At 35.1% G+C, this 27,639-nt stretch overlaps 1 protein-coding gene across 1 annotated transcript in view; it reads left to right on the top strand.

Annotated features, from left to right (window-relative positions):
• LOC127875154 (sodium/calcium exchanger 3-like) overlaps positions 1-27,639 on the top strand; it is a 216,085-nt gene that overhangs the window by 131,782 nt on the left and 56,664 nt on the right. The window lies entirely within an intron of this gene.

Below are 27,639 nucleotides of genomic sequence, written 5' to 3'. Positions count from 1 at the left end.
GGACCATAACAGTTCTACAAAGATGCACATGTATGTAAGTAGGAGTATACATGTAGTTGAGTTGTGTACAAACTTCACATCACACGGCTGGGCATTGTTTCTAGCTTATAAATGTAGTTCCATTTGTTCCATGTTCCTTGTCTGGTATGGAGACCGCAAACCAATTTTTTACTCAAATATGCTGGGACCTGTCAGTTGGCATTGAACTTGTAGCCTGCCTTGGTGAGAAGCTCTTATAGTCCAAACAATGCCGAAACTGCCAACAAACTCTCTAGAAATTCTCAGTGGTTTGTGATTTAAAAAAACCTCAGGCATAACTTTTAGCCTTGTCATTGGAACAGTACCCATGCATGGGTCCAATTAGCCTTTATATTAGAATTCTACCTCTGTGAAATCCATACATCAATTATAACAGAAGCGCCCAGGTCAGTTATTGCAAATACAAATTTGGTGTCAATATAGGTTGTTATAAATGGCCTTGCCAATACTTCCATCAGATGTAATTGTTATGGGATATGTCTGTTTAATGGACACCAATTATGTTAGCGGACCATCATGCGAGTTGAACATGAAACAGATCCATTCAAATTCAACATGTCTGTACATGCACATCCTTAACAGGTACACTGGGTTATTTCAGATCTATCACTTAGGTTCTGTTTAAGATGTAATCCCCTACAAATTACCATTTTAAACCAAGAAGGTCCCAGGACCCTTCAAAACTGATCATACCTAAGGATATGCTTTTGCCGTTCCTCTGCATAGGCGGATCCAAGGTGGGGCGTACGCGGCGTACGCCCCCCCTTAATCGCTAAAGTCAAGTAAGAAGGCACTTTGATGAAAGTACATAAGGCGTGACATCCTCGAGAAGTGGTTATCAAAGCCTTCAAAATAACTTAAATTGTGGAGCTTCCGGGGAGCTTTGCCCCCCCCCCCTGGACGCCCTAGCAGGGCACTGCCCTGTATCCACCTGGGGCCATAGCGGCCCCCTGGACCCCCAGAAAATATTTTAATATCCCAACCACCTGAAACCGCCCCTGCTCTGTGCTGTTATTATTTTTTGTTTTTGTTTTTCTCGAAAATAACACAAAGGGGCCCGATCCACAAGAGTGGAAAGGAAGTCCTGGGGCTAGAAAATTGAAACAATTTATATATTTATTCTCCTAAATAGGACACATACCAACCTTAGATGATACTTCTTCTGTAACAAATGATAAAACTGCTTAATTTATGTTTTACAAATTATTTCATCACAACAGATGGCAGTGACTTTGATATTCTTACAAATACAAACCACAGGTTGAAACTATCTGAGGACAATATTTTAGGTGAGATCAGACATGATTGTATTAATGCGATTGCACATCAAACAAGCTTATGTTTATCCTGCCACAATCTTCTGTCTCTGGGTACAAAGAACCTACCAGGTATAATTATGAATGAATCGCTCACTAAACACATCCAGGCCCACAATCATAGGGAAACAGCATTTACCCCAAACTGAACAAAAATAGCTGACAGGCAAATATGCTGACTGCATGCATTAACTGATAAGCCATGTCACAAATAGTGTGTTGTACATGTGCTGGACTAATCACTCACACATGGGACCTATTGTACCCGCATGACTATATGTATTAGCATTTCAAAATCAGGGCTTATCTATCCAGGTATCACATTCACTATCACAGCATTTTATATCATGAAACAATAATATGTGTATCTGTTGATAATATTATAGGCTTTCATGCGTTGGATATTTGATTAAGTATATTGATGTAACAGAGCATTTTAATTTTAATATTTACATATAACAGTTGATAATTATCTCCTCTTTTATTTAAAGATGGCAGATGTCCCCATCAGTAATATATACTCATCCAATTCGATTTACAATGTTTTTTTCTTCAATTGGGAATTTTTATATTCCATTTGAGAAAAATATATACTTTTTTCCATAATAGGCATGGGTCCAAATACTGACCCCAAATATGAACAAAAACAAACACTGATTTATATGAAGGCTATAAACTGCAGCTCTGTAATGAATGAATAGTATTATTGATATCAGGAGATACAAGAATCTCCTCATGATCAGCACATCAAGGCTTTTTGTCACATTTTCGTATAATTAATGTGAGCAATCACATTTAAAAGTAAAAAGTCAATCCCCAACAAATAAATCAAACACTTTAACCACAATTGTCTTTTTAAATATAAGCCTTAATAATGAAATTTGTCATTATTTTTTTCAAAATTGAGTAGGATTTCTCTCTACAAACCAGGGTTATAAGTTTAAGGGTTGTAGGAGTTGTTCAAAAAACAATCCTGTACATATTAGTCATAGCGATTAAAGCATGAAACGTACACCATTTACATATAATAATTATTATCGCTTATAACATTTATCAAACGTCAAAAAGGTGACTGAAGTCCAAAAGCAACATGTGGTGAGTCAATGAAATCCTAGACGGCCAATAAACTTGAGCATCAGCTGCCACAGCAAAGGAACGATGCCCTTTCAAGGAAATACATGTTTCCCTTGTCACAATTATACGCCCCATACAAATGTGTATGGAATGCATTCAATATGAAAAAATGCTAAATCCATCCATCAGACCGTGATAAAAATAAAACCAACTACAGCTATACATAAACTTGTTACAGGAGTTGAAGGTTTCCTGTTTGAAATGGATACTGCTAGACAACTTTGGTAAATTACATTAACTCTCAGTGCTGTAACCGAATGTTGAAGGTCTTTGCAAACAGTTTGGATCCAGATGAGACGCCGCAGAACGTGGCATCTAATCAGGATCCAAACTGTTTGCTATTCTAATAGTATTCTTTGAAAAAATGAAGAAAATGCTAATTTTAGAAATTCAGCAAACCATATTTTAGCAGACGACAAATTTCCCAGCATGCAAAGGGTTAAACCCATACTTTGCACTTCAGCTGAGATATGGCCCTGGCCCGAGTTGGAGACAATTTGCAATTAAAAGAAAGAACATAATAAATGTGAACACAATTATTGATATTTAGACATGCCATGCATAACTGAGAAGAGTGAAACCTGAGATACCATTGTTTAACCTTAACTCTCTAATCTTTTGCAATTATCTGGTTAGAACACATGAGTCTTTGAAGTGACTGTCCAATTACACAGTGTCTCAATCTTGATGTAAATGGGTATTAACATAATCATCATGAAACTTTGAATAATATGACCCAATCAATACTTCTGTTACAGCAGATGAACAATTCAAGCACCATTTGACAACATTGACATTAATAATTGAGCACAATAGAACAGAGTTCAATGGTGTGAAAGGAATACTTTAAAAATAAGAGGGCCTGAAAGGCCCAAAGTCGATCACCTGAGATAACAAGATATTATTGGGACAAATCTTCTGACCCGTTTCATGAAGATCGGTAAATAAACGTGGCCTTTAGAGTGTTAACAAGGTTTTACTACAGCCATATAAGGAAAAATGCCCCGCCCTCTGGCAGCCATGTTTTTCAACCAACCAGCATCATTGTTGAACTCGTCCAAGATATTATCGTGATGAATCTTCTGACCAGTCACCAAGTTTCATGAAGATCGGACAGTAAATGTGGCCTCTTGAGTTTTGACAAGATTTTACTATAGCCATAAAAGGAAAAATACCCAGCCCCTTGGAAGCCATGTTTTTCAAGCAAACATAATTATTTTCGAACCCATCCAAGATATCATTAAAACCAATATTCTTACCAAATTTCATGAAGATTGGACAATACATTTGGCCCTGTAGAGTGTTAACAAGGTATAACCATAGCCATAAATAGCCATATAAGGAAAAATGCACCGCCCCTGGTGGCCATGCTTTTAAAGCAACCAAAATCATTTTCGAACTCATACAAGATACCATTGGGACAAATCTTCTAACCAAGTTTCCAGATGATCGCAAAATAAATGTGACCTCTAGAGTATTAACAAGGTTTTACTATAGCCATATAAGGAAAAATGCCCCGCCCCCGTGGTTGCCATGTTTTTCAACCAACCGGCATCATTTTTAAGTTGTCCAAGATATTATTGGGATGAATCTTCTGACAGAGTTTCATGAAGATCGGATTATAAATGTGGCCTCTAGAGTGTTCACAAGATTTCACTATAGCCATATATAGCCATATGAGGAAAAATGCCTCGCCCCTTGGCAGCTATGTTTTTCAAGCAAACGTAACCATTTTCGAACTCATCCAAGATATCAATAAGACAAATCTTCTGGCCATATTTCATGAAGATTGGACAATAAATGTGGCCTCTAGAGTGTTAACAAGGTTTTACTATAGCCATATAAGGAAAAATTCCCCGCCCCCATTTCATTGGGACAAATCTTCTGACCAAGTTTCATGAAGATCGGAAAATAAATGTGGCCTCTGGAGTGTTAACAAAGTTTTACTATAGCCATATAAGGAAAAATGCCCCGCCCCCTGGCGGCCATGTTTTTCAACCAACCGGCATCATTTTCAAACTGGTCCAAGATATTATTAGGTAGAATCTTCTGACCAAGTTTCATGAAGATCAGACCATAAATGTGGCCTCTAGAGTGTTAACAAGATTTTACTATAGCCATATAAGGAAAATGCCCCGCTCCTTGGCAGTCATGTTTTTTAAGCAAACGTCACCATTTTCGAACTCAGCCAAGATATCACTGAAACCAATTATCTGACCAATTTCATGAAGATTGGACAATAAATGTGGCCTCTAGAGAGTTAACAAACAAATGTTGACGCCGCACAACTCGATTTAAGAACCCGAAAATTCTAAAGCGTTGCAACGCGAAACGAATTAATAATTTGGAATGTTCTGTTGGTGTCGTTATATTTTGTTAAACTACGAGGATTTGTTAAATGAAATTTAAAATACATCTGGGCGAGTGGTCTAAGTGGTAGACTTTTTACTCCAGGACTCCAGGGATCGGTGGTTCGAGTCCTGCAGAGGGTTACCTTTTTAGCTCACCCGAGCACAACGTGCTCATAGTGAGCTTTTGTGATCGCATTTTGTCCGTCGTCCGTCCGTCGTCAACATTTTGCCTTGTGAACACTCTAGAAAAAACATTTATCGTCCGATCGTCATGAAACTTGGTCAGATCATTTGTCGAAATGATTGCTCGACCGAGTTCGAAACTGGGTCATGCTGGATCAAAAACTAGGTCACTAGGTAAAAAAAAGAAAAACCTTGTGAACACTGTAGAAGTCACATGTGATGCCCACTCTTCGTGTAACTTTGTCAAAATGTTCGTCTAAATGATATGTTGGTTGTGGCAGAGTTTCTTCTAACAGAGTTTCATGAAGATCGGATTATAAATGTGGCCTCTAGAGTGTTCACAAGATTTCACTATAGCCATATATAGCCATATGAGGAAAAATGCCTCGCCCCTTGGCCGCCATGTTTTTCAAGCAAACGTAACCATTTTCGAACTCATCCAAGATATCAATAAGACAAATCTTCTGGCCATATTTCATGAAGATTGGACAATAAATGTGGCCTCTAGAGTGTTGACAAGGTTTACTATCGCTATTTTAGGAAAAATGCCCCGCCCCCTGGCAGCCATGTTTTTCAACCAAACGGATCTATTTTCAAGTCGTCCAAAATATCATTGGAAAAAAATCTCTGACCAAGTTTCATAACGATCTGACAATAAATTTGGCCTCTAGAGTGTTAACAAGGTTTTACTATAGCCATATAAGGAAAAATGCCCCGCCACTTGGCGGCCATGTTTTTTTTTACTAAACGGAACCATTTTCCAACTCGCTCAAAATTTCATTGAGCCAAATCCTCTGACGTCTAGAGTGTTAACAAGCTTTTACTTAAGCCATACAAGGAAAAATGCCCCCCCCCCCCCCACACACACACACACCTCTCCCTGCCGCACTGGTTTTCAACCAGCCGAAATCATTTTTCGAACTCATCCAAGATAAACTTGTATATTTTGGAAAATTTCTAACCAAGTTTCATGAAGAGCAGCATTAGATGTGTCCTCTAGAGTGTTAACAAGGCAAATGTTTACGCCACACTACACACAACCGACAAAAGGCGATTCCAAAAGCTCGCCATGAGCACATTGTGATTAGGTGAGCTAAAAACAAATGTTGGAGGGATTGATGCACTGGGGTCTTGTTTGACACATGGCAGAAAATGCTTGACAACAGTGCTTATATGTATGTATAATTAAACTTTCGGATTAAATGTAAAATTGATTGGTGTGGCACTAGTGACCAACTGATACAACAAGCATCAACATAGGAAACTTTAATTAATTAAATAGATGTCTTGATTAATTCAAGATAATAAATCAAGTTATAATGATATTTGAAAATTGAAAAAAGCTTGCTATTGAGCAACAAAACTCAACATAAGATATTAATCTTATTGCTAATAAAATAAAAAACATATTGAAAATTATTCAAATTCACATTCTAGAATAATTAATATTGATGTAAATGACGAATTTTAATTCAAGAAATCAATCTTTAATATCATACAGCTACGATATAAAAGCGCAACATACACATTAAATTTCACAAATATCAGTCAACAATGCAAGGATATTAACAAATTCAACATGACCATCACTAGCTGTCTTATGCAGTACAGAGATTTAAACTGAAGCAGAATCTTGCTTTTTTAATGTAAACGTTTTGCATTTCTCACTTTTGACTCCTGCGATTTCTCTGCCATGCGTAATTTGTGTTCAAATGTTACCGCAAAACTAAATAAGTGATAAATGTTATGCAAATTGTGTTCAATCGCATAGCATTTGCAAAAAAATATACAGCAAGAAACGTTTACTGAGATTTTGACCAGTATGTTGTATGAACACACAAAACAACTGGGTATTTTTCCCACATGTAATGACAGTTTCATCTGACTCATTAAATGTTGCAGCAAGGGATTATTTGACACCTGATTTTCAAAATCTTTCAAATCCCTGTATAACAAATACACATCAGTTGAAAATGTTCTTATATAACATTATGTCAGTTCTGTACACTTTAAGTATTGCCCATTATACTTCTATGATAAAAGTGTAGATACATAATTCTAAATAAACTGCCAACCTGTACTGGCAGTACTCGAAAAAGTGTTAACATGTAAGGTAACTCGCCCTTGAGTCGATTTTGCCCTTGAGTCGTTCCATGATTCAGATACATAGATACAGGCTATAGCTTATTTAGATACCCAAGGGTTAATCATAACATAGATGCAGACAGCCTGCACGTTCAGTCTCTTGTATGTATTGCTTGGGGTAACATCATTATAAGTAGTTGTAGAGTTAAGCTTCATTAGAATGCTATTAAATATATAACCTCACACTTGTGTTGTTATTAAGTCATTTGACTATATACATTTGTATTACAAACCTCTACACTACAATATGATAACATTAGAACAATTCGGACATTTTTATCTTTGTAGTTTTCAAAGATCAGTTTTGTTTAGCATGATTTGTGACGTTATAACGAACAATTTAACCGTCCTACTCAAAATAAATAAAGAATTGAAATGAAATATAATCAAATATTATTTCACGATGAATTTGGTTTCGTTTAAGTTTTAATTACTTCGGGTGACGGAAAATTCAGAATTTTCAATTATCGATTATCTTTATACCATCGGCATTTTGGTCAGATACGTTTGACAGCATTCACAAATTACTTTATATTGAAAATATAACCTTCTTATATAATAATGAAAGTTAATGTTTAGTGGTTTGCTCTATTGTATATGTATTACAGTAAAAAATGAAATACAACACAATTAGCCCTTAAGGCGAACGCAATTCGCCCTTATGGCGAACATAAGTTTATGTAATGGCAGAGGCATACGGATGAGAATTAACCACATTTTCATTCCAATTAACATGACTCAATCTATAAAGAATCACATAGCTCACAAACAACAAGAATCACAATGTTTTATCTTTTGATGTCTGTACTTTTATTTGTTACCCCAGTGCTACAAATGGTTTCGCTGTTTTAAAGGTCGGATAGACACTACAAGTGACCATGTCATTTTTCCTCTTCTTATAACTTATTTTCGTCAACATGTTGACAAAAGAATAAACTTATAAAATCAACACATGGCTGTAACTGTGCAATTTGCATTTTTATAAATATAGGGAATGGATAACCAAATAAATGCTAAATACAAATCTTGCCCGTGTTATAGGCGAATGTGTCCGACTCATGGGCGAATTCAGTGGGTATTGTTATTCAACTATTTTCAATGAACAAAAGCTTGGACTCAAATCATTATTTGTAAACTAGATTCATATGATATGCTAGTTAAAGCCTGCACAAGCTGAGTCCCGGCTTTGATCACAAAGCTTTTTATAATAGACTTTTACCGCTAACCCGTCCGACTCAAGGGCGAGTTACCCTTTTCACTTCATACTCAAAAGTCTGCTTGTTGGTGAAAAAGTGTGCCTGCAGTCATAATATATTACCTGCAGACTTATCTAATTTAACGTTTGTATGTTTATCTACTTTTGACCCGATTGGCATGACACTCAAATCGGACATACTCAATGAGAACGATATTTAAAATGACACAGATCAGTTACTGGTACAAGTAACAGTACTCATAAAACATGAAATCAATTAGCAACAACAACACAAACAGTCATAGCAAAATCATTAGATCACCATATTTTGACTCAATCTTGATGAAGCATGGCCAGAAAAACTAGGTTTCCATTTCAAGTCTTAAACAAACCTTCGTATTTCTTTAGAGGACACATTCATGACTAAATCTTAATGAAACTTGCTCATAAGATTTATCTGGACATTTATATGCTTATTTAGAAACTGGGTCACGTACATCACAAAACAAGGTCACCAGGTCAAATCTTAGGGAAAAAACTCGCCATTTTGGAGGCCACATTAAGGCTCAATCTTCATGAAACTTTGACAGACTGTTTATCTTGACAATATCTAGACTGGGTTCGAAATTTGGGTCTAAAACTAGGTCACCTGATCAAATGTTTTAAAAATCTGACCACTCAAGGTGCAACAGTTAAGACGCAAGCTTGATGAAATTAGGTCAGAATGTTTATCTTGACAATATCTAGACCAAATTCGTACAAAAATAAGGTTCGTCCAAAAATTAGGTAAAAAAACTAGTAAACACTGTTAAGGCCACATTAATGACTCAATCTTTATTACACCTTTTAAAATGTAGTTCTTGACATCATGAAGGCCATGGTTGATTCTTGGTCAGGTGGGGTCAAAAACAAATCACCATGTCAATTCTTCAACAATGTGTTTGTCGACTCAGGTGCGCGCATAATCACCGCCCGCTTGTGTAACAAGTTATTCTCTTAATTCTATTACAACATGTGGTTGTCAAGCTTATGATTGCGTTTTTTTGACATTGTATTTTAACTGAAAATAACATGGTGAGTATGAGAAGTGTTAAGTAGAAACATATACATCTATAATAACACGAATATACAATTAATTAAGCAACATTAACGACTGAAGTAATCACACTCCAATGTTTTGTAGAATGTCGTATTTCGGCATTTTTTATATTCACCAATTCCGCGTTGAGATCTAATTAATGTACGGAAAGTGTCTTTTACATTAATTCAATAATAATACTTAATGAGGAACGTGTTGAAGAAAAAATAAATACCTTTAATGAGTATGCTGCATACCACTAATTTGTTCGTTTCCTACTGAGTATATACACACATTTCTTAACGAAGGTCAATTTTCATCCGCATGCAATCATCGTCGAAGTCAAAATATCACGCATTTGGAAACAAGATGACCTCTGTAAGTTGTGGCATGGAGAAGTTTTTAACAGAAAATCGATGTATTTTGCCTGCGTTACGAGCAAATTTCCACCCAACAAAATCGCTAACAACATCAAACAATTACTTTGAACATGTATTAGTTGTTCCATGCACAAAAAATGGCTTCTTGTCGATTTAATAATTTAGTATACCTCGAAATGAGATGCAGCCGATGCCAAGGAGGTGGCGCTAATGACAGGAGGTGGCGCCAATTTACATTTTCAGCTTTTTTAATTTCCGATGCCGACGATACACTTATCGATATTTTTTTCTCAATTCGACCATAATGAAATATAATCAAAAAGAAAGTAAACATAACTATGACGAAACAATTGTTTGAAAGAGAATTTGAAGATTCGGTCATTGAATATACTATAAACTCGAAAGAACTTGAGTATAATTTTTAAAAAAGGTTCATAATTAAAGCCGGAGCTATTCTAATTGTTTGCAGATGTTAGTAGGAACAAACGACATATTTAAGCCTATTTAAGTGTCGTTGACCATTGCCTTTTAGTGAATTAAGCTATTGGAATAGGGGACAACTCTCATCGTTTCAAGCAGATGTAACATGTTTTAATTATTTCGTAAAAAAATGTTACTGTTTAAACACCTTACTTGTAGTAAGCACACTTGTTGTAGAAAACGCATTTGTTGAAGAAAACATATTTTGAGCATTTTCAAAATTTAATTGGATTTATTGAATATTACATATGTTTGGTTTATATCGAACAGTATGTATTTTTCAGCTTATTTACTTCTTTATTTAGTTGGTTACTTATATAGTAACATATTTTTATTTTGTATTAAATCCGTAAATGTTCTGTATAGATTTGGATTAAAGTATTGACGTAAAAAATAAAAAGAAATATGAAAAAAGAATATAATCTATCAAATGCAAGTCATGTGATGATTCGTATATCGTGAATTGACAACACCTCCTGTCATGAGCGCCACCTCCTTGGCATTGGCTGCATACATTTTGAAAAAAAATATATATTAGATCTTCAAGAAGCCAATGTGTTAGTACATGCAGCAACTTGTATATGTTGATGTTGAACGCTATCGTATGTTTTCGTTCGCGAATTAATCGGGTAAAATTTGCTCGTCACGCAGGCAACCGGCATCGATTTGCTTTCTAAAACTACATTATGCCACTAATCATCAAGGTCGTCATGTTTCCAAATGGTTTGTGAGTATATGTTTCTGTACTTTTGTGGATGAATTAATCTTCGCTGAATCGCACTTTATTGCCCGATTTTTTTTAAATAATTCGAAATATGTTGAGAAAAAAACATATAAAACCCACTCACCCTGAAGAATTATCCGTGAAATTTTCAAACATCCGGTCCTTTGCGTCACACGCGAAGAAGCATTGGTTCATTCATCAATGCGTCGCAAAAAAAGAGGTGACGCCCGTGAGTAACGTGCATCATTTCGATCCTGAAACGAAAGCAAAGCTTTTGAAAAGAGATATTCATCTTTTTGTGTGAATCGTCTGTGGATCATTATTCACGATCGAGTCAATGAAGGTGAAAAACAGGTATTAGGCTACAGTGAATATTTCAGATAACGCAATTATGTTTGCTTTGAGTTAATATTTTGTGCTTGTCATTAACAATACACGTGCGACTCGCTTATTGACTTGTTAGTAATATTGTGAGATGCTGAAACAATACCTCGTCGACGTGTTGAAGTGAAAACGGTCAGCATTGAATCAATTTGTCTTTCTCAATGATAATGCTCCGGCATATAGGGATAAACTCACGTTTCATGAGATTAGCCGTCTTGGATTTGAGCAGCTGGAGCACCACCGAAGAGCCTTTATACGGCTCCGTTGGATTTAAGGATATTATCCTAAATCAAAACTATTCTTCGTGATTAATGTTTCCAATTATGTAAACGATCTAACATGTTCACCAGACGAATTCTGTCGCAAATGAACACACATTGGTTCGAATCTTCTAGACATATGACTTAATATTCCTAAATTGATATTTGATATGGATCAACGAATTTTCTGTGATTCACTTTTTATTTTGTGTTTATTACAAGTAGATCTATAAAAATCAGATAACACATTCCAAGAATTTCCGAAACAACTACCGCTTCGTCATTTATCATTTGAAATTTATTACAGATTCAAAAGCGTAAGCAAAGCTGAACAATTGATTGTTTACGAAAGATTCAGTCGTTTAAGTTGAAATTTGGGTCAACCCATTGATCAGGTATATTTGCTTAAGTCAATAAAACTGTAGTGATATCCAAGGAAATATTGGGAATAGCTTTTCAAGCTTTTCGACCGAGTACGTTTAAAAGGACCTTTTCACGTGATGGTAAATTCACCAATTGAAAAACTTTCAAAATTGCAAATTTTCGTTGTACATGTAGTTTTGAAACAATAATACTTAATATTTACCATGATCTAAGTAATCCATTATATGCATCTTTTGACGCTTGTAAAACCTGAAAAAAGTGTTACAAACGCGAAACGATTGCATAATTTGAAGATTTCTGTTTTTATTAGCTCACCTGAGCACAACGTGCTCATGGTGAGCTTTTGTGATCTCCTTTTTTCCGTCGTGCGTCGTGCGCCGTCAACATTTGCCTTGTTAACACTCTAGAGGCCACATTTATTGTCCAATCTTCATGAAATGTGGTCAGAAGATTGGTCTCATTGATATCTTGGATGAGTTCGAAAATGGTTACGTTTGCTTGAAAAACATGGCTGCAAAGGGGCGGGGCTTTTTTCCTGATATGGCTATACATGGCTATAGTAAAATCTTGTTAACACTCTAGAGGCCACATTTATTTCTGATCTTCATGAAACTTGGTCAGTAGATTCATCCTAATAATATCTTGGACGAGTTCGAAAATGATGCCGGGTGGTTGAAAAAAATGGCCGCCAGGGGGCGGGGCATTTTTCATTATATGGCTATAGTAAATCCTTGTTAACACTCTAGAGGCAACTTTTATTTTCCGATCTTCATGAAACTTGCTCAGAAGATTTGTTCCAATATTATCTTAGATGAGTTTAAAAATGGTAACCTTTGCTTGAAAAACATTTGCTAAGGGGCGGGGCATTTTTCCTTACATGGCTATATATGGCTATAGTTAAATCTTGTTAACACTCTAGAGGCCACATGCATTGTCCAATCTTCATAAAACTTGGTCAGAAGATTTGTCCCAATAATATCTTGGACGAGTTCGAAAATGATGCCTGTTGGTTGAAAAACATGGCCGCCAGGGGGCGGGGCATTTTTCCTTATATGGCTATAGTAAAACCTTGTTAACACTCTAGAGGCCACATTTATTTTCCGATCTTCATGAAACTTGGTCAGAAGATTTGTCCCAATAATATCTTTGATGAGTTTGAAAATGGTTACGTTTGCTTGAAAAACATGGCTGCCAAGGGGTGGGCCATTTTTCCTTATATGGCTATAGTAAAATCTTGTTAACACTCTAGAGGCCACATTTATTGTCCAATATTCATGATACTTGGTCAGAAGATTCATCCCAATATTATCTTGGTCGATTAAAAAAATGATGCCCTTTGGTTGAAAAAATGGCCGCCAGGAGGCTGTGCATTTTTCCTTATATGGCTATTAAAAAAGTAAATCCTTGTTAACACTCTAGAGGCCACATTTATTTTCCGATCGTCATGAAACTTTGTCATAAGATTTGTCCCAATGATATCTTGGACGAGTTTGAAAATGGTTTTGGTTTCTTTAAAAAAATGGCCACCAGGGGGCGGGGCATTTTTCCTTATAAGGCTATATATGGCTTTTGTAAAACCTTGTTACCCCTCTAGAGGCCACATTTATTGTCCAATCTTCATGAAACTCTGTTAAAATATTCGTCCCAATAATATCTTGGACAAGTACAAAAATGATGCAGGTTGGTTGAAAAACATGGCCACAGCGGGGGCGGTGCAGTTTCCTTATATGGCAATAGTAAAACCTTGTTAACACTCTAGATTTCACATTTATTTTCCGATCATCATGAAACTTGGTCAGAATATTTGTCCCAATGATATCTTGGATAAGATCAAAAATGGTTTTGGTTTATTTAAAAACATAGCCTCCAGGGGCGGGGCATTTTTTTCTTATAAGGCTATATTTGGCTTTAGTAAAACCTTGTTAACACTCTAGAGGCCACATTTATTCTCAAATCTTCATGAAACTCGGTTAGAAAATTCATCCCAATAATATCTTGGACAATTTCAAAAATGATGCAGGCTGGTTGAAAAACATGGCCACAGCGGGGGCGGTGCAGTTTTCCTTATTTGGCTATAGTAAAACCTTGTTAACACTCTAGAGGTCACATTTATTTTCCGATCATCATGAAACTTGGTCAGAAGATTTGTGCCAATGATATCTTGGATGAGTTTGAAAATGGTTTTGGTTGCTTTAAAAACATGGCCTCCAGGGGCGGGGCATTTTTCTTATAAGGCTATTTATGGCTTTAGTAAAGACTTGTTAACACTCTTAGGCCATATTTATTGTCCAATCTTCATGAAATTTGGTCAAAAGATTGGTCTCAATGATATCTTGGATGAGTTTGAAAATAATTATGTTTGCTTGAAAAATATGGCTGCCAAGGGGCGGGGCTTTTTTCCTTATATGGCTACAGTAAAATCTTGTTAACACTCTAGAGGCGACATTTATTTTCCGATCTTCATGAAACTTGGTCAGAAGATTCATCCCAATCATATCTTGGACGAGTTCAAAAATGATGCCGGTTGGTTGAAAAACATGGCCGCCAGGGGGCGGAGCATTTTTCCTTATATGGCTATAGTAAAACCTTGTTAACACTCTAGAGGCCACATTTATTTTCCGATCTTAATGAAACTTGGTCAGAAGATTAATCCCGATAATATCTTGTTACCTCAGGTGAGCGACTTTGGGCCTTTCAGGCCCTCGTTTTGTTATATGTTGTGACATAACGAGGATTGCTATAATAAATAGAGAATACTATGTAAGTGTGATTGTGTACTAACATTTATCCCACGAGTGAAGAAAGGTTTACATGGCTAGGCTTGCCGGGCCTTGTAAGCCTTTCTGAGACGAGTGGGATAAATTTAAGTACACAATCACACTAACATAGTATTCTATTTATCCTACAATATTTTTTTTATTTAATTTGTTTCTGATGCAATAAAATAGTAGACTTTAATTTATAAAATAAAAGCAAAAACACATTAGATCTAAAATAGCTGAATCTAACATAATTCATTGCGTAGTAATATTACTTGTGATCTTTCCCGTTTACGGAACTCGAAATAGTCCTTAAGAATTCCACGAAAAAGAAGAGTAACGAGACAAAATATCGCTATACGCCTCGATTCAAATTTAATCAGCGTTCCAAATGTTACACATTCAAGTAGAACACAGACGGTTGTGTTCAAACTACAATTCTGGTTTCATCACTGTAAAATACCGAAAACAAAAATGACTGCCATTTTGAAATTTACAAAATGTGTAGAAACCTACGTGAAGTTGTGTAGATCTTCTAACCTTGTTTATTTTCGTAAAGTTTAATTTGCTTCCATGACGAGTTAAAATTATGGACACAATTCTTCATTGTCATCCATCTTGTCCATTTTAACGCACTGGATGCAAGCAGGCAATTCTTTGTGAATAGACATTCTTTGATCGACTGACAAAGGAACGACTTATTCATCAAAGAAATAGAGAATACTATGTTAGTGTGATTAAGTACTGAAGTTTATCACACGAGTGAAGAAAGGTTTACATGGCGAGGCTTGCCGAGCCTTGTAAGCCTTCCTGAGACGAGTGGGATAAATTTAAGTACACAATCACACTAACATAGATTCTAGTATTCTAGTTATCCTACAATATATTTTTTATTTAATTTATTCCTGATGCAATTAAAATAGAAGTCTTAAATTGAAAAACATAAAAGCAAAAAAAAAAACATTAAATTTACTGAATCTAACATTGCGTAGTAATATTAATTGTGATCTTTCCCGTTTACGGAGCTCGAAATAGTCCTTAAGAATTCCACGCAAAAGAAGGAAACGAGACAAAATATCGCTATACTCCTCGATTCAATTTTAATCAGCGTTCCAAATCTAACACACTCAGGTAGAACACAGACGGTTGTGTTCAAACTACAATTCTTGTTTAACCACTGTAAAATACCAAAAACAAACATGGCTGCCATTTTGAAATTTACAAAATGTGTAGACACCTGCATGAAGCATGATTCAGCATTTATCCCCGCCGATATTGATAATTTTAGTCTATAAACAACTCTTCTTTTTACACACTTTTAACTTACTGACATACAAAATAAAACATCTACAGGTTCTACTCACCGAAGTTGTGTAAAAACCATGTTTATTTTCGTAAAGTTTAATTTTCTTCCATGACGAGTTAAAATTTTGAACACATTTCTTAATCGCAATCCATCTTTTCCATTTTAAAGCACTGGATGTAAGCAGGCAATTCTTTGTGGATAGACATTCTTTGATCGACTGACAAAGGAACAACTAATTCATCAAAGAAATTACCCTTTTAATTCAATATCGATTTCCTTCAAAAAGTTAAAGAACAATTCACTGACACTTTTCATAAAATTAATCCATCAATTGTTCAACAAAACATCGCGTTATTCGAGTTCATTCGTCGATTCGACATTTTAACGAAATCGAAAATGGAGTCTCACCAGTTTCATTCCAGTTTTATATCCCAACACTGTTATTCACATTCATAATATGATAATAATCCATCGTAAACTCACACAATAATCGTTCGATGCTTAAAAAATATTTAATTGTTAAATAAAAACCCTCCAAGTCCGAATTTATGTTGTTCTTAAATCCAAAGCGTCTAGCTAGTTTCGTCATTTAAATTACGTCACACGAGATACGTCATAAATTGCGTAATCAATTAAATGAAAATAAAAGTACGGAAAGCTGGTTCTTCATACATTTTAGTGAATAACCAAAATAGTATTATAGTATGACTCAAAATCTGTGCCCATCTATAATTTAGTATAAAAGTAAGATATATATTATAGACGTTAATACACGGCTGAGCCCGGCCGGGCAGTGATAATCGGCCCCAGGTCGCAAACCGGGGTTATGCCCCCTGCGGGCCGATTATCACTGCTCGGCCCATCTCAGCCGTGTATTATCCTCTAAATAATCCATCGTAAACACACACACTCGTTAACTCGTTAAACGACTGCGTACCCAATGACCTGAATGACGCAATCAGGGATGAAAGGCCAAAAAAAGTAGTCCATATGTTCTAAAAATAACTGTGGAATAAACCTTATCTAAAAATAACCGTGGAGAAAACCTTATCTTTTCTTTATGAGTCGTATTTGTTCTATAAAATCGTTTAGCTGTAGTATAAAGTATAAAATTAAACGCTCATTGTATGATCACAGATGGCGGATGTGTTTAAGTGATATACTTTTACTCCAAGGGTCAGTGGTTCGAGCCCAGATGAGGATTACTTTTTTTCTTTCTTTAATTTTATTCTTGTTTTTTTACTGGAGCTAGTTGATTCCAATTTTTATATTTATAATTGTTAAGCATTTAATGACAAACTTCAATACATGTACATGCAAAACTGTGATAAAGGTTATGGAGCAAGCATTACAAAAACTACTGGTGTTGGGTTGTTCTAGTTATGCAGTAAATCGCTTCAATCCGTACGGTTATGGATTTAAATTTCATAAAATTGCAAAAAAATGTGTGATTAAGTCCAATTTAAAGATCGAAATAAAGTATTCCATAAAAAAAAACTATTTAACAAGTCCAGCATACATGTAGATTGATGTCGACTGTCGTATTGATTTGCATAATTTAGAAAGCGAACCATACACATCTTATATATGCGTAACGTGTGCACCGTAAGAAGACGTCGGTGGACATCACACTGAATTGTCTCGTGAGACAAGACAGCCTTATGATACGAGGGCATGAACAATTAATTCAATCTAAGAAGCGGTGAGAAGTTATTTAGGCATGATGAATGACGACGTGATTGTTTTACATACATTTTTCGCGATATTAAAGATAGTGCGATATGGGGCGTCAATTTGAAATTCCATCTCAATGGCACTTGTGTTGGATTTGGCTTTACAAGAGGATTCATATTATGCTTCATTCCAAATAAAACTCGTTTCACGCCCTTTCATTTTAGAAGCAAATGTTATATAATAATTGTGTATCTATAGCACTCTTCTTTTAAAAAACAACAACATCCACGTCCATTTGATAAGAAGTTTATCTTTGAGCTATCTCCCGAGTTTGATCTTCGAGCGGTAAACAACGATAATCATAAAATGTCGACCTGTTTTTTGTCGATGAGTGTATTATTAGTTTGTACATACTTCAGATGGTAATAAATTCCAATCAGTTACCGTATTTACTCATTGGCCTCGATTTAAATGTCACCACTCGTCCAGCCTTTTAGTTCAGACTAAATATCAGAACAAAGGATAAAGATTTACTTTACTTTAAGACAAACACTTATTTTCAAGATGTATTAGATTAATAAATTATTTAAACTATGCTTTTATATTTAATATATTTTAGGCTTTATTAGTTGATCCAGAGACACCATTCTTCAAATAGTCGCCAACATTAAAGAAAAAAGACTTTATTTGAAACAGTACACTATCAATAAATTTGAACTTGTATATTCCTTAGCGCTCAATTAAAAGCCATCAAATAAAGAATGTATGCGCATATGTGAACATTTAATATTGTACATCCGTGAACAATACTAAATACTTACGGTTCATAACCAATCAGGTTTAGGTTTACAAAAAGGCGATTTACCCCACATGCTCCAGATCAAGGAAGTCTAAACTCATCTCCCGGAGTGTAAACTAATATACACTTTGGAAGATTGTACCACTGGTTATGTTTCTTCTCTAATAACAAGAAATATCTTACTTTTTTTAAAGATAGTCGGCGTATATCCTGACTTTGAAATAAAGAAAATAACGTTTAAAAATCATTGACATTTAAACAAAGACTGTCAAGAAAATACAACATGTGTACGTTATTTAGTTTAAGCAGTACACTATACTTATCATCAGAAGCAGTGCAATTATGTATTTTTGTTAGGCAGCTAAAACTGTATTCGTATATTTTGTAAATAAGTGAGGCAATTTGTGACTTTAGCATGCTCTGTGATGTGTCTTGGTATTACATGCAGGTAGGAGGCACAAACGCATCATTCGCACCACAACAGAAGAAACAACCGTGTGAATGACGGTCCAGATATAGGAGTTTTCTTCTTCTAAAAAACATTGCGCAGAACGCTATTAGTGAATTAAAACTTTGTGGCTGCACTTGAGGCAGATTGTGTATCGAGCGACGTGGTCTGCGTATTTTCGGGATGCAACATCATGTATTGTAATTAGGCTGGTCGTACTATTGGTTTGATATGGGAAAGTATCTCTCGACGTGGTAGCTTTGTTATCAGAATCGGATGTGTACAATTTATTTAAGTATTAAACACTGGGGGTTAAGATAAAGGTCTGTCAATTGTGGCATATTGAAATAACAATAGAACTTCATAAAATCAACCTTTGGTACCGGATGATTTGTCAGCATTTTATGAGTTGTCCATTCCACCCCACCCATAATGCAGTCTTTGGTGAAAGGTATTTTTGTTTCTCCATCTTCTTAGCATTCAAGGCATATCTAGCAAGTAGACTGCATGCAATTCTGATGGTTTATCAATTGAACATGCACCAAATATGTTGAAAGCATTCAAAGCAGTAACTTTTAATCTGCCTCCGCATGTGCTCTTTAAGACGCTATAGAAGCTCATCAATGTGATGTGCGCTGCTTTGAAAAAGCTTGTACCTAAAATAGACCTGGTCAACAAACCGTGAGAAGCGGCAACATTCTCCATTTGCTGGATGATTGTCAATACAAAGTAGGGTGCGATTAAGGAGTACACATTTGATGTTTTGAAATGGCCGATTTGACATGATCAGTAGATTTAGAGATACGATAAATTTTCGTAGGTAGCTCAGACGACATGTGTTGTGGCCGTATAGGTGTGCGGCGATGACTTACTTTATACACTCATCTTGGTTGTTGCTCAAAAGATCAGTCACTCATGTGAAAACTTTATCCTGGAAGTGTATTGTAGCGTTGAAAAAATTCTCAGATCTACGTCACTCGCAGATTATGTATGTGTCCCGTTTCCTATTGTGTTCTAAATAACCGCATATTAAAACATCACAGTTCTGGAATCTTTCGGGAAGTTAGGGGTGGACATGATAAAATGCTTCAGCGAAGGGATTGTCTGAAACAACTGTTGTAGATGCCTCATTGTCGGCCTCACAATACATTTGTTCTTCCGATATTTCCTCATAAGTAGCCTTCAGCTTGCCGGAATATGTGTACGATTTATAGAACTGATTGGTATTGTAGCATGAAAACATTTGATGTTCATCATTCGTCTTGTCTTCAAAACGTTTGGGGCGCTTTGTGATAATAGCATTCTTAAGTGCAGCATCTCACTTTACTATCGCACGTCCGTCTCTCCACTAGTAAGAGGACCGAACAGATGATACATACATTAGATGAAACCCGTCGATCCCGCCACCAATAGGCCCTGCTTTTCGGACAAGATATTTAAGGTTCCATAGAAAAAAAGCTACTGAGTGAGTTAGTGAATAATGTCTAAAATAAAATATCTCTTAAAACCTTTAAAAGACTAAATTGACTCTACAAGCATCACCAGCAGATTGGTACGAAATAGGCTTTTCAACTTGCTTTTACACCTGACCAAGCTTTGCTCAAGGATCAATACAAGTTTAGTACTGTGACTGACCGCTTTTGTAAATAAAATTAGTACCTCGATAATCGAATAAATGTCTACAAATTCAATGCAAATGCACTATTATGCATAAGATTAAATGATTATCTATAATAAAGAATTGTTTTATTGCATATTTTTTATTGTCATACAAAATGGTGTGCAAATAAACATTTGACAATTTGAAACTGCAAAAAATAGCGTCCGCATTTAGTAAATTTAAAGCTGTTAACTTCTGCAAATCAACTATTCAAAGTTTTCGAAGTATCAAAGGGCTGAGTGTGTTTTAATTACAAAAATAAATTGTACACCTCGAGTGTTGTGCATGTCTACAAACCCACAAACGAGTCCACAGACGAAGTACAGTACTATAACGTCAATAGACAGATGTACATCATATACATAATATCATATTTATCATATCATTCAAGGTGTAGGGATTTAACAATTTCATCAAAGTAGAATATGCTCAATGTTTGTGAAACAAACAAAAATAGCCCGTGTAACTTTACGGTGATATTTCGATGAATGCCAAATCCCTTTACAAAAGCCGAGGAGGAGTATAACTACAAGCGGTAAAATCCGTTAGAAGATCGTATCGGTAAACTGTCCAATCAATACATACTAGTTCACCGGTTTATATAAGATAATGAATACACCACCTGCGATTCATTCTGAGATGTTTGGTAACGAATTATAAGTATTAATTCGCAATGTTCAACATACTACTGACTTCCGTCATAACTTTTGTAGCATGCTTTTCGTATGCAGATATATTATTTATATCGCTGTCTGGAAAGGATGAATGTTCAAGTATGTTTTTCATCAGGATGTACGTGGTGTCCTCTTGACAAGACGTGTTATATCGTAAGAAACAGCAAGAACCCATGTTCAAAGGATTTGAAATTGAACAGTACTGGAGAAAATTGGTGCTTAAAATATGATAACACAAATTATGAGTACAACGAAAAACTAGAAATTCTTCTGACGAAGTTTTCAGTCGTTGCCTATGCCGATCCAAAGCATGCAAATACATGTTTAAACAAGCTTATTCCAGAGAACACGAAAACAACAAAAATTGAACTTAAGACGTATGTGGCAACAAAGTGTAACATTCTTTAATGGAATTATAAGGATTGCTTTGTTTTCATAGCAGTATCTAAAAGTATGGAAACGATTTCCGTCACCTTTCGAGGAACGACAGGCTTACCCCAACTAACTGACGAATTTGTAAACAGCCAATTATAACGCTTCAACAACAACAACAACAACACATTAGTGAACGTTTATTTCCTAAATGCGTTGGAAAAACTTTATCGGAATTATTTTTGCTTGAAGTATACGATTAAAGAACTTTTAACATCTAAAGATTAAAATGGCTATCAAATTGCTATTAGCGGACACTCCCTTGGTGGAGCAATTGCTTCCCTGTCAGCATACGCACTTGTGCTAGACGACGTGGTTCCAAAAGAAAAAATTCGCTGTACACATTTGGAATGCCAAGAGTTGGAAACAAGCAATATGCATTTGAACATGACATACACATACCTGACAGTTGGCGGATCATATACGGGAATGATCCCGCTCCTGGAGTCCCGCTTCCACCAAATTATTATCATCATCAAACCCCTGTCATGTATCATCGCAATATGAAGAACAACAACGATAAAACGATATGTAAAGGTAATGAAGATAAAGAGTGCAACAAGGCGTCTGTCTTTGGCTTCTTCAAGCATTTAAAATATTTTGATATTGATGTTGGCGGCGTTTGCAATGAGAAAGCAAACAGAAACCGACGATCTATCTATGAATTCCCAGAAGGTCACTGTGAATCTAACCATTTTCCAGTGGACGATTTTACACATGGTACGTTTTAGTTTTTTAACATAAACAATTTTAAAACTCATATTACATGAAGTATAAAAAGGTTTTGAAATCTTATTTTATTTTAGAGCCTGCATACAAACCTCAAATAAATCTAATATTTTATTACAGAGATAAAGAACGTTTCTGAAAGCATTTGTGAGTTTGAAACAGATTTTTGTGATTGGGCCTTTATCCCTGGAAGCACAATCAATTTCAAGAGAATGCAAGGGTCAATGAAAAGTGCTGACGAAACGAGACCGCCTTACGACAGACTTAAATCCCAATATGGTATCGGATATTTTAATATTATCATTTGAACAATAACGGTCAACTTAGCTTTTTTAAACAATTATTCATGTTAATATTATACCAAATATAAAATATGAATCACACTATCTAGTTATTGTTAAGGTATGGATAATTTTCTGCATTAGACTTGTATGTGCTAATATTTCACAATAATTGCACTTTTGGTTAGCACATTGTAATAACATTTTAAAAATGTTAAAGGCCTATTTTGAATTTTAAGGGTATTACATTTTTGTTGGCACAACGGGCAATGAAGGGAAAATGGCAAAGCTGCGGTCGCCGAATCTATTTGCCGGAATGTATTTTTTCGAATTGTATTACCAACTGTATGGAAAAGACATGGGTACACTGACAATATTGATGTACAGCTCAGTAACACAAAGAAAAACGGTTTTTCCAAAGATCTACAAACCAGGGGACAGAATGGCGAAAGCAAATGATTGACATAAATGTACCTAGCGATGCTATGATACACGTAAGTCCCTTATTCTCATAGTATCGGCCCTCTTCATAGTATCGTGACTTAAACGAAAACCCCTAAAGAAGTGCTGGAAAGTTAATGATTTTTTTCATTTAAAAGTTTAAATGTATTTGATCGTTATCCATGACATTACGACCATCATTCTAATGATTTTCGGTGTTCATTGGAAAGAAGGTCTTTCTGTTTATTCCTGGATGATGCTATGATTTTTAAATTACGTGACAATAATTATGTATGTTTAATTATGGTTTATTCTTTATCAGATGTTTTTTATGCCCCTTTTTTTCAATGAAAAATTTACAAATATTTTAAGAAAAACATGAGCAAGAAATTCGTTTTTCCATTAAGATACTATTTATAGCACAATCACATAACAATAGTATCAAACCTTAGCAACCAATCAGAAGGGTCGATATAATGCGAAACATTGTGCATGATACAGATAAATTCAGCGAGCTAAGTCTGGCCAGTATTTCTAAAATTCGTATGTTTTCATTAATAGGACCGATACTACGGATAGACATGCTAAATAGTGTGTGAATTTTACAGTTTTACATTTAGAATGCATTTGTTGTAATACGCTTTTCGATTTTAAACTAACACTTTTTACCTATTTTGTTATTTAAGATCTTGAATGAGATATTTTATTAATTTCCAGTTTCAGTTTGAAGCGACATTAGGCAGATGCAAGGGAAGTGGCATTGCGATCGATAGTATTCGTATCACCAAAGGGAAATGTTTAATTTAAACACCGCGGTATGACCATAATACATTATAAGGCGACGTCAGCGCCTCTTTTTTCGGCAGTTAATCACCGGCGCCACCTCTTTTTTGAGATGCATTTATAAATTAGCAAAGTTACTTCCGAGATGGCGCTAAGAACTGGATGTTTTGAAAATTAGCTAGTAATTTTACAGGGTGAGTAGTTTTTGTATGTGTTTTTTTCAACATATTTAAGCATTATTTTAAATCTCGACCAATGCGATTAAGCGAAATTTAATTCATCCACGAATGTACAGAAACATACATTCACAGCCCATTAAAACGTGAGGACATTTATAAGTTGTGGTGGAGTTTTCGAAAGCAAATCGATGTCTTTTACTTTTGCCTGTGTGACGAGCACATTCCCAATCATTTAAATCGCTAATTACATATAACGATTGCTTTGAATATGTACAAGTTAATGCATGCTCAAAAACCTAATTAAGATTCGTTTAAATTGGTGTTTTAGTAAATTAAGCATTTGAATAAAAGGACACAAATCATCGTTTCAAGCAGAAGTATGATCTTACTTATTTATTTCGTGAATCGGCATACTTTAAAAAATGTAGGTGATTTATTTTGAAAATGTTGCGAATTTAGTTATTTGATGTATCGATATTACATATTTTTGGTATGTATCGTACAATGTGTTTTGTTCAGGTTGCTGGCTTCTTAATTCAGTTGATAACTAATATATTTAAAAATGTGTCGAAAGTGAAAGTGTATATGTTCTGTGTAGATTTGGATGAACGTATTTACGTTGAAAAATAAAATATAAACATAACAAATAATATTATCTATCAAATATGCGTCATGTGATGATGCCATTGCCATACGACTGTTAATTCATACATTGTGCATTAGCGCCACCTTCTATCAATAGCGCCATTTCCCTGACATTGGCTCCATCTCTTTTGGAAAAATGCAAAATTATCTATTTGATCGGCAAGAAGCCAATGTTTTTGTGCATGCAGCAGCTAGTATATTTTGTACGCAACCGTTTGATGTCGTTAGCGATTTAGTTGGGTGGCAATTTTCTCGTCACATATGAAAAACTCATCAAATTTCTGTTACGCTGCCCTGACACAACTTATAAAGATTCTCACATTTCCAGATGGGTTATGAATGTATATTTCTGTACATTCGTGGTTAAATTAATCTTCGCTGAATCGCGCTACATTGTGCCCGATTTTTAAAATAAATATACTGAAAAACATATAAAACCTACTCGCCCTGTAGAATTATCCGTAAAAACATCCAGGCCCACCTCGGAAGTTTCATTGGCTTATTTATTTATGCATCTCAAAAAAGAGGTGGTGCACGTGATTTGGACTCTTTAAAGTATCTTGTAGAACAAATATTTATGAACTTGCGTGAATAGAGTATATATCGTGTGCATGTTCATGTAGATATACAAATGGTAAAATCGCAAGAGAATAACCACATAAATATTATAAATCCATTGTTTAACGAAGTCATTACAATTTGATGCGATTATTTGTTTTTTCAAACAAAAAAAGATGTCCGAAAACATAAACCTTGCTTCGTTTGTTTCGTGGATTTATGTCTTTGTATTCGGATATTTATACAGTATTGCGCAAATGTGATCGTTAGGTTTTTCTTTATCGATTCATGCATATTTTATTCCGCGTGTGAACAATTATTAAAAGGCTTGTTTGTTTTTATGTAGTTTCTCTGTTTTCTTTTGATATAATATTTTAATCAGAATGTTTATGATAAGCAATTTATCACTTGTCTGCAAATTTAAAAGTGGTTGCATTTTATACAATTAAACTATAAATTAAATGTTGTAAAGAGCAAATCGTATTAAAAATGTTTTATTAAATTGTATATTAACCCGTCGCTCGGCTACCTGTTGTTTTTTGTCGTCCTTTGAGCCTACTTTTTATCTTTTATTTTTCTTCGTGTTGTTTTCTTGTGTGTTTGTTTATGGTCATCCTGTGTTTTTTCTGTAGTTTTTGTTATGGTCTTTGATGATTGTGTTGGTTAGCTTATTCTTTTTGCTATAGTTATTCATAAAGTTGATCTTCCTTTTTATCTTATTGTTCGTCACGTTTTTCTCGTGTTGTCCTTCTTGTTTCTTTTGTTACCGGTTTTCTTTCTTTTGTATTCGTGTTTCTATTCTATTTGTGTTGTAATTCTTCATATTCTTGCTACCTGTTTGCTCTTATGTAGCACAATGATAAGAATATAAGATAAGAGCGACAGTATCGAATAACCATATTGTAATATAATGGTCTACTAGTAATCCTAAGCAAAACTAATAAAGTTAGGTTTCATAACATGTAACATTATCAAACATATGATGAAGATATGGGCAAAGACCTACTCACCGAATGTTGACAGATTCTGACAGTTCGCTGAATTATATGACATATGCATGCTGAACAGTTAACTGAGGCTTCATGCATATATCATTCTCTCTACATCCTAATCCTTATAATCCTTAAATGTTACTCACATGTTTAGTTATTAATCCTCGATTTTATGATTGTAATTCCACATAGTCTAGAATAACACTTCCTTGTCACTCATAAACATTGTCGACCATGCTTGTGACGTCATAGCTTTATCTTTGTGATTTTAGCAAAAGACTGCGCAATTTATGGTTCATGTTTACTGCACTTCTCCTAGTTGACATATGTTTATATTTTTTTCAAGTAAATCCCGTCAGTAGATTTAGAGTTATGCTCCCGACGAAAATTTACTTTGAAATTAAATAAAGGGAGATAATTCCAAAAACTAAGGTAGATAGAGTTCTGGTTCTTAGTCACTGTACTTCTCCTACTTGCCGTTTGTTTATATTTCAAGTTTCAAGTAAATCCCTTTAGTAGATTTAGAGTTATGCTCCGGACAAAAATTTACTTTGAAATTAAATAAAGGGAGATAATTCAAAAATAAGGTAGATAGAGTTATGGTTCTTGGTCATTGCACTTCTCCTAGTTGCCATCTGTTTATATTCTAAGTTTAAAGTAAATCCATTGAATAGATTTGGAGTTATGCTCTGGCCAAATTTTCGGACGGAAGAACAGACGGACGGACGGACGGACAGACGGACGGAGACTATTACTTTATCCCCTCCAATTTTTTTTTGGCGGGGATAACAAACTGTAAAGGCTGCATATATAAGCCTCTCATGGTAGGTATATACCAGTACATCGAAATATAAACATTGTACTGACAAATCTAATAATTTCAAATCGTTTGGCAAACTTTTAAAACAACTTTGGATAAACTAAATTAAGGAATTACAATATATGTTTGTGCAAATGGTTAATTGATTCCTAAGCCTAGCAAGAGCATGTATGCACTAAATAAAACTTATGGACATAATTTGATATTGACAGAGTAATGATGTATACCACCTGTTCCGAGAGTAGGATATCCTTGTCGCATATTGTAACAAGTAAAAGTGAACCCTGGAAGTGGCCAGTTTTACCCGCATGGGGATTATTTGAACAAAGTTTGTTCAGGGAGGAAGATAAAATGCACACATTCACAACTTATTATCAAGAGGTACAATTATTTTATATCAAGTTTG

This window comes from Dreissena polymorpha, chromosome 3 (genome assembly GCF_020536995.1).
Source record: "Dreissena polymorpha isolate Duluth1 chromosome 3, UMN_Dpol_1.0, whole genome shotgun sequence".
NCBI lineage: Eukaryota > Metazoa > Mollusca > Bivalvia > Myida > Dreissenidae > Dreissena > Dreissena polymorpha.
The sequence above is the reverse complement of the archived record's forward strand: the minus strand, read 5'-3'. Positions and strand labels throughout refer to the sequence as shown.